The sequence below is a fragment of the Montipora foliosa genome, chromosome 11 (genome assembly GCF_036669935.1).
Source record: "Montipora foliosa isolate CH-2021 chromosome 11, ASM3666993v2, whole genome shotgun sequence".
Taxonomy (NCBI): domain Eukaryota; kingdom Metazoa; phylum Cnidaria; class Anthozoa; order Scleractinia; family Acroporidae; genus Montipora; species Montipora foliosa.
The window spans coordinates 54,632,782-54,642,828 of record NC_090879.1 but is presented as its reverse complement, the minus strand read 5'-3'; positions in this window follow the sequence as shown (position 1 = coordinate 54,642,828).

Below are 10,047 nucleotides of genomic sequence, written 5' to 3'. Positions count from 1 at the left end.
TTAGATGAACACTAAAAGATCATTTCTGTTCAGACAGTTGAAAATGTAACGGTGTTGTGATACTTCTTGTGTCGAAATGGGTACATATTGGGCACTGAGATATAATCTATGGAGGGCAGCGGTGTTCTTGGTGGAAGGCAATTGAGAAGTGTGTACCTCGTGACGTTTCGCGGAATTTATACTCGGGCCTTCTTTAAAAAGGACAGATTTTAGTAAACAGTTAAGGCACTATGAAATGAAGTTTGCTTCCGAAACTCGCAACTACGGTAAACAAGTGCCAAGTAGACGAACGATTAACAACATATAGGAAGAAAGGAACGATTAACCATTTGATAGACGAACGATTAACCATTTCATAGCGCCAGTACTGAAGAGCAGGAGGTTTAGAGTGATCGGTTTACTTGTGATGCTATTTTACATGATAGGTAAAATCGTTTATTCAGTTGAAAACTGTACAACCCTGAAAACTCTTCATGTTGCAAACAGCCAAAGTGGTTAACCGTCATTATAAATAATCCGCACTTCATAGCTGATTAATTATGCTAAAGCACGGTTAACCAATTGCAAGACTCACCATTTCACTGAAACGGGAGAAATACGCACAAAAGTGCAGTGAACTGAAACTTTGTGTTGACAATTTTTGTTCAATGGCATAAACGACAGTACAACACTTCGGCTTGTCGGGATATTACGAATGCAAATGGTTAATCGTAGGTGGTTAACCGTATTCGGATTTATGATAAGTCGCCTGTTTGGTCCCACTGTTACGGCGCGTACACTAAAGAACACAGGACAAAACATATGGATGTTTGAGTTGCTTATGATTATAACCGTTGTTGTAAACAGACTATGGCTTTGTAACAAAACATATATTGTAGCTTAGCGGGTGAATTTCCATTGAAGTGACTAGTACAAATTACAGTACAGAGAACTCTGTTCAGTCACCATAGTTTATCCCAATGTACTCTGTTATATGCCCTGATATTGCAGTGATACGGCTTCTCTCTCTAGAAACCTTGAAATAATCAAAAGATAGTTCTTGGTTCTACAGAAATCGTTTGTTAATATCGTATACGACGGCCACGACTCGTAATGACAGCATCTAATCGCTTGCCATCTTCATCGCGCAATTTGGCCAAGCATCTCAGAAGTAAACGCCCCTGTCTACCTGTCAGTTTTCTCGGACGTCCGCGTTGTAAAGTTGAAGTCTTGCTTTTACAGCGGTTCAGGATTCTTTCTCGCGCTGTCGCTGGATTATTCTCCAAACAACTCCACGTGAAACATTACAATGTAGTGCCGTTTTTCGAATTGACATTCCCTTAACTTGGCTCAAATAATACACACGAGCACGTGTGTTATTATCAATCCACCGCCGAGAAACCATTTTCATCCCCTTTCAGCTAAGTCCTGTATCGTGCAGTTGCAATCTCTCCCTAAATACATCTGCAACTACACAGAAAACATGTTCCAGAACATATTCGGCAACAATTAGACACATCGTCCTCATCCAAAGCATAGGAGCACTCACCCAAATGACGCGAGGACAAACGTGGCACATCCATATCATTACACCCAAACCGCAACGAGATCTCTTTAGAACTTTCTACAGTTCTGTAATCAACACAATCCCGGTCAAAAAGATCGTGACACCAAAGCTTGTTTGAACCCCCCTCCCCCGTGACAATGTTGATGGCGTAAAAACTGTCGGGCTCCTGGAAAAACGCCGTTCTCTTTGCAACATTGAATAGGGGGAAGGGGTAATCTGCTACGCAGCGTGAAGTGTCCCCTTTATTTTTGTCTGAGATTGTGTGTAGCTGCGTGTCACGCGAGCTGTAGTTAGTAATTGAATGAAAAGGTCATGGGAGCTATTTATGTGAAGTGTCTGTAGAAGTGGGGAGTATGCATATTATGGAAATGATTGAATTTTGCTAGATATATTTAACGAGTATGAAGAGGCCAGTAGTTCAAATAAATGAACAACTTGAGGGAAATAATTTCTCGTCAAGGAGGTCTCACTTTTAATTAGGTTAAGAGAGTTTATTTACAGTTGTCAATTCTGGTAAACGTTGTTGTTAATTGTGTGCGAAGTGGAGACTTCCTAACTCGTTCTTAGATGAACACTAAAAGATCATTTCTGTTCAGACAGTTGAAAATGTAACGGTGTTGTGATACTTCTTGTGTCGAAATGGGTACATATTGGGCACTGAGATATAATCTATGGAGGGCAGCGGTGTTCTTGGTGGAAGGCAATTGAGAAGTGTGTACCTCGTGACGTTTCGCGGAATTTATACTCGGGCCTTCTTTAAAAAGGACAGATTTTAGTAAACAGTTAAGGCACTATGAAATGAAGTTTGCTTCCGAAACTCGCAACTACGGTAAACAAGTGCCAAGTAGACGAACGATTAACAACATATAGGAAGAAAGGAACGATTAACCATTTGATAGACGAACGATTAACCATTTCATAGCGCCAGTACTGAAGAGCAGGAGGTTTAGAGTGATCGGTTTACTTGTGATGCTATTTTACATGATAGGTAAAATCGTTTATTCAGTTGAAAACTGTACAACCCTGAAAACTCTTCATGTTGCAAACAGCCAAAGTGGTTAACCGTCATTATAAATAATCCGCACTTCATAGCTGATTAATTATGCTAAAGCACGGTTAACCAATTGCAAGACTCACCATTTCACTGAAACGGGAGAAATACGCACAAAAGTGCAGTGAACTGAAACTTTGTGTTGACAATTTTTGTTCAATGGCATAAACGACAGTACAACACTTCGGCTTGTCGGGATATTACGAATGCAAATGGTTAATCGTAGGTGGTTAACCGTATTCGGATTTATGATAAGTCGCCTGTTTGGTCCCACTGTTACGGCGCGTACACTAAAGAACACAGGACAAAACATATGGATGTTTGAGTTGCTTATGATTATAACCGTTGTTGTAAACAGACTATGGCTTTGTAACAAAACATATATTGTAGCTTAGCGGGTGAATTTCCATTGAAGTGACTAGTACAAATTACAGTACAGAGAACTCTGTTCAGTCACCATAGTTTATCCCAATGTACTCTGTTATATGCCCTGATATTGCAGTGATACGGCTTCTCTCTCTAGAAACCTTGAAATAATCAAAAGATAGTTCTTGGTTCTACAGAAATCGTTTGTTAATATCGTATACGACGGCCACGACTCGTAATGACAGCATCTAATCGCTTGCCATCTTCATCGCGCAATTTGGCCAAGCATCTCAGAAGTAAACGCCCCTGTCTACCTGTCAGTTTTCTCGGACGTCCGCGTTGTAAAGTTGAAGTCTTGCTTTTACAGCGGTTCAGGATTCTTTCTCGCGCTGTCGCTGGATTATTCTCCAAACAACTCCACGTGAAACATTACAATGTAGTGCCGTTTTTCGAATTGACATTCCCTTAACTTGGCTCAAATAATACACACGAGCACGTGTGTTATTATCAATCCACCGCCGAGAAACCATTTTCATCCCCTTTCAGCTAAGTCCTGTATCGTGCAGTTGCAATCTCTCCCTAAATACATCTGCAACTACACAGAAAACATGTTCCAGAACATATTCGGCAACAATTAGACACATCGTCCTCATCCAAAGCATAGGAGCACTCACCCAAATGACGCGAGGACAAACGTGGCACATCCATATCATTACACCCAAACCGCAACGAGATCTCTTTAGAACTTTCTACAGTTCTGTAATCAACACAATCCCGGTCAAAAAGATCGTGACACCAAAGCTTGTTTGAACCCCCCTCCCCCGTGACAATGTTGATGGCGTAAAAACTGTCGGGCTCCTGGAAAAACGCCGTTCTCTTTGCAACATTGAATAGGGGGAAGGGGTAATCTGCTACGCAGCGTGAAGTGTCCCCTTTATTTTTGTCTGAGATTGTAGCCTCACACGCGCTGAGTCTCCTGGCTTTAGATCTGGAAGAGGTCGTACACCATGCCTCTTGTCAAAGTGTTGGCGGTAAGTGGTTTTAGTTTCCTCATCCTTTCTGGAAACTGCTTATTGGCTTAGTAGAACCTTCTTTAAGTTAGATTCCAACGTAGGTAGAAGGGTGCGAATTTCTCTTGCCATCGTTAACTGGCAAGGACTTACACCAGTGGCGGTATGAGGTGTTTCTCTGTAAGACATAAGTGCAAGAAAAGTGTCGCTCTACCTCAGAATCGTCTTCGCTTTACGAACTCCACTTTCTGCCTCACCGTTTGCTTGCGGGTAATAAGGGCTAGTAGTGAAATGCCGAAAGTCATAGTCTTGACTAAATTTGCGAAACTGTTCTGATGAGAATTGCGGTCCGTTATCACTCACAATTTCCTCTGGTACTCCCCATCGGGCAAAGATATCCTTCATCTTATTGATCACAGCATCGCTGGTAGTACTGGACGCTGTTATTTTCAAAGAGTTAATTTCACTCCAGTGCTGGAGTGAAAAAGTGGAGTAAAATAAAGCGGAGTAAAATGTACTCCTAAGAGGAGTTAATTTAACTCCACTAAGAGTAATTTTTACTCAGTACCAGTTAATATTCAAAGGCAATGACTTTGCTAGAGTAAATTTTACTCTCCCTACAGAGTAATATAATATGCTGGAGTTAATTTTACTCCTATTTATCGGGATACTGAGTAAAGTCTACCCAACTTACTAATTCTACTTTCTGAGAAAAAAAGTAGAAGAGGATTTTACTCCTATATATGTATTTTTGTAGGGTAAATTTAAGTTTAGCCAGTCTAAGATGTGGAATTGGGGTTGTTTTATTTTTGTGAAATCCACCGATTAATTCTTTGTTTTCAAGGAGTTGGAGTGAAAAAGTGGAAAAACTAAACGCAGTAAAATGTACGCCTCTTATTTAGTACTCCACTAATTAACCCTTTAACTCGCAATAGTGCCACTTATAGCTTTTACTCTGTCTAACGCCAGACGATTTTACTCGTCAATGGGGAACCCCACGGGGCTGAAAGGGTTAACAACAGCTGGATTCACTCAAAAACTATGTTCCCATTAGTCCTTTAACTCCCAATAGTGCCACTTATAGACTTTACTCTGTCTAACGCCAGACGATTTTACTCGTCAATGGGGAATCCCACGGGGCTGAAAGGGTTAACAACAGCTGGATTCACTCAAAAACTATGTTCCCATTAGCCCTTTAACTCCCAATAGTGCCACTTATAGATTTTACTCTGTCTAACGCCAGACGATTTTACTCGTCAATGGGGAATCCCACGGGGCTGAAAGGGTTAACAACAGCTGGATTCACCCAAAAACTATGTTCCCATTAGCCCTTTAACTCCCAATAGTGCCACTTATAGATTTTACTCTGTCTAACGCCAGACGATTTTACTCGTCAATGGGGAACCCCACGGGGCTGAAAGGGTTAACAACAGCTGGATTCACTCAAAAACTATGTCCCCATTAGCCCTTTAACTCCCAATAGTGCCACTTATAGATTTTACTCTCGCTAACGCCAGACGATTTTACTCGTCAATGGGGAACCCCACGGGGCTGAAAGGGTTAAGAGTAGAGTATACTCCCCTCCAAGTCAACAGTTTTACAGGATTAAAATCCTGTTAATAAAGGCCGGTATCTTTCCACATTTTAGTGAGGGTTAATACGATGAGCTGCTCTGAATCTTGCTGGTTTTTTCGTTTTTAATTTGGACGACCCGGTAATTAAAGTCGTTATCCTCCGCGATCTTGGATAACACAGTAGAGAACAGACTGGAAACTTGTGAGCCGTTTTGGTCAGCAGTCACCGGTGCAGCTCTTTACTGATTTCGGCGGGACAGAGCGCAAAAACCGCTAGACATGCGCACTAGAATCACACTTGTGTTGCCGCCATTCCATTTTCAAAATGGCGGACGACAAATCAAAATCCACCACGTCATTGTGGAGGCTGTCACGCTGCTGCCGTTCCTCTGAGAAAATTTGCAAAAAGATGATCTGAATCTGCCATCATTCAACGATGCTTCAGAGCCGTCAGGGAAGAGATCGGACCAAAACCAGTTCGCCTAAAGCAATAGAGTTTTTGACCAGCTTCGAAGCTTCATTTGACGTTCGTTGTTTAGAGTTTTGCGTTTCTTAAGGTGGTCGGTTACTCTTTAAGCTCAGAACAGAGATATGTTGGAGGTAAATTGTTTTCGCGAAACATATCAAATATGACTTTTTTTTCGTTGATATGAAAATTTTTGAGAGGTGTTTAAAGGTGGAATTCCGATTTCATACACCAAGAGAGACTTTTTCAAATCGAAGTTTGAAGAGAAGCAGGTTTTTTTACCGCTAGTGTTCGTCTTCACAGTTGTAACCGGTTTTACACAGAAAAGCGAAGTCCAGTGCCTTATACTTTCACGCCACTCGATATAGTTTGTGAGGTTTTGGGGTCGTAAGTTGTCATGAAATGCATATAACGTACATGTATGTTTTTAACTTCGAGTTAATATCTTGTCGACATTGTTCATGTAATACAATGTGAGTTTTCTCGCTTTATAAGCCAAGGCGACAGAGCGGCTGCCTGTTATATTTAAAACAGCGGCAAATATTGACAACAAACCCTGTTATTTTTTTCCCTTTAACAACGTTCATTGCTATGTTTTGTGTAACTAAAAATAAAATATGTCAACTGTCACATCTGACTGCTGGGAGATTGTGTGCTTTTTCAAGTTTATGGGACTCTTTGCAAAGGGCGAGTTAAGTTAATTCAACAAAGTAAGGTGCTTTTTCCATTTAGAGACTGAAAATGTCAGCAAAGGTGCTCTAGTTCAATGTGCAAAGCGCTTTTTTTGGCTTTTGATGCCAGCAAAACAGTTCACCACACTAGAAAAATTTTATTTGAGGGCCACTTGCTACTGGCTCACAAAGACTACAGAATTTGCCACATGGATGAATACATTTCACCAATGAAGGTGAGTGATGGAATAAAATTACAATAGTCTGCCCTGAATTGAATTTTCCCTACCCCTCAATATAGATTCTACGCCCCCTTCTTTGTCAGTGCCAAAAATCTGCCAAGAGAACTGAAGCATTAAGTTACACAGAATTAGTCAGACAGGTAGAAAACCCTCAAGGATCAAAGGCAGGAGCTGGATATTAAGCAGAGAAAAATCAAGAACGAAAACAAAAACTTTCACAAAAAAACATGAAGGTAAGTATTTGGGTTTAGCTCATTTACGACAATGACATGCCAATGCCTTTGCAGTACTAACCCCCCCCCCCCCCCCCCTTCCTCTCTCTTCACCAAGACACACACACCACTGACAGCATTATATTGAGTGCCACAGGCTGTTGGCTGTAATCAGTAACACACTAAACAAGCTTTATTTCATATTATTATTTACATGCACAGAACAAACTGCATTGAATGCGATGCACAACCCCATGAATTTCTCAAATTGCTTTTGGCCTATTACAAGACCTGTGAGAAAACCACACCAAAAAGTTAGCTCACTATAATAAGGTAAAACAGATATCATTTTCATAATGGTCATGCTCTACAATGTAGCTGTGTCACCGAACACCCAAGGTCAATAATTTTCCTATTATCCTAACAGTAAACACTTAGTGACTGGTCCCGAGGGAAACAGTTCATTTTGTTTCCCTAAAAATTTCCAATGTTCCCCTGAGGCGCTGACGAGGGAAACAAAATGAACTGTTTCCTGAGAGACCAGTCATTAAGTGATTTGTTATATAGCACAAATAGGAAAACATGCAATGGGAACAGCAACGGTGGTCGTCGGTCAACATTTGCGGGCAACAGTGCACTGTTACCCTCTGACGTCATAGATTTTGCACTGGTGCCCGCTCAGAGACTTTTGAACGGCAAAAGTGTTATTATTAGATGTCATGTGACCTTGAAGTAACCAATGAGAGCATGCGCTGCTGGGGGCAAAAACAGTTATACAACAAATATAATTATTATTCAACATAACACACTTTTGCAGGAAAAACAAGATCAACAACACAAATCAAATGTTGAATTGAGAGAAGAAAATGTCATGCTTCACAAAAAAGGACAAAGTTATAGAGACAACACAGTTTTCAAGAAAAATATTGGACTGACATAAAAATTAATACCATGCACATGTAACCCTGTGAAAAAGCACCCCAAATGCCTAAATTTCCAATATAGGTTTTAGTCAGAACAAACTTTTCCTTATCACAGACTTAATTCTTATGGTCGTTAATTTTCTTTCTAGTGCAAATAATATTGAACAAAACAAATAGTGTATTGTAATAATCAACTGATGTATGTTTAGTATTTTTTCCTTTCATTTCCCCGAATTTGTTCTCCACCTATATATATCTGTTTGGGTCAAGTTAGCAGAAAATTGGGGAATCCACTCAAAAGAGACACTTGTAATACCACTGGCAGTACTAAATCCTAACATTACTCAACAACAATGACAATATTATTTGTGTTCCTTTAATATATGTTTTACAACTAAAGGAGACACTGCATTTAGCTCTCTTGTGCACCATACAATTTCACAAGTCACTAGTCAACCACTAAACAAAAGGAGGAAAGAACTTATATGATCCAGACAAAATGGGAAATTTTGGTGGTGAACATTCTCCAGACCTGTTTGAAAATATCTTCCATGCCACAATGTATTTACAATATTGAAAAGGGTTTTCCGTGAACCAAGAAAGCTAATCTGCAGAGAGTAAAAGTAGGTTGCTGTACTACTGCACAACCTCAGTTTCTTCGTAAATCAGGTATGGCTACCATTTCCAACAAACAAAAACAATGATAAAACCATTACACAGAAAGTGAATAATGACAGTGTAAGTACAAGGGGAAAGATAATACCTTACATTATGAAATTTTGAACCACCGATACTGTGTTTTTAGCTTTCTGATTGGTTCACTCACTCTCAGTTAACAGCTCTTATACAGTATGACATAATATGGAAACTGATTGCGTCAAGTGTTACCACGCTGGAAACTGATTGGCTTTAAATTTGTCCAAGTGTTAAGAATCAAATGAAAATTTAATAAAACAATAATTAATGGATATGATTGAGTGGTTGATCTCATATCAACATGCACTCATGGAATTATAATATTATTGTTCATTATTGTCTTGTGCTATAGGAATTATATGCTTATTAGTATAATTACTGAAAGTTCTCTGCGCTGATTGGTTGTCATTGAGATGATTATTCTTACGTGATAATCACCTAAGCGGTTTTTCAAAATAGCCACAAGCTGTTTTGTTGAGGTGACAGACGAATAAATTAGTTGTTTTAAAGAAAATGTGTATTATTCAAATAATCAACTATGTAATAGGTGATTTGCATGATGGCATCATTTACATGTACTAAGAAATTGAGTTGCTTCTATTGTCAGGCAAATTTAAATTATTGTTTCCGATATTCCCTTAGACTCTATGAATGTTGGTGAATAAAAACCTCAACTTCATCTCGGTTTTTATTAACCGATATTCACCTTGCCTTCGGCGAATAATAATTGTTAATAATTATTATTTGGTCTTCATACTAATTTTTAGTGTTAAAGAATTTTCAGTCAGGGGTACGCATCTAACTAAAGCTGTAAGGCTTATTACTATTATTATTATTATTATTATTATTATTATTATTATTATTATTATTATTATTATTATTATATAATGTACCTGAAGTGTTTGCATGCTTCCAAAGATTTACTGCACAAATCTTTTTGTAGCCGTTTTGCAAACTTACAATTATAAATGTGAAAAAGTTGACCAATAAGGTTACTCTGTTACAGTAATGTACTTTTCTGGGCTGTTCCACAACTGATCATGGTTTCTGCAAAAATATTTGCGAGGAACAGCAACAAAAACCTCGCACAGATCGATGGCATTTAACAGTCAAGGTTACGTGACGTGGAAATTGTAAATCCCAGGTGTTAAGAAAATTCAACTTTGTGGCTGAAGTTCACTCACAGTTCATCTGCAGCAAGAAACCCAGTGGACGATTTTATACGTATGACCGCGTTACAGTTCTCAATAACGTACAACGGCCAGCCAAACTTACTTTCAAAAGCAAAAA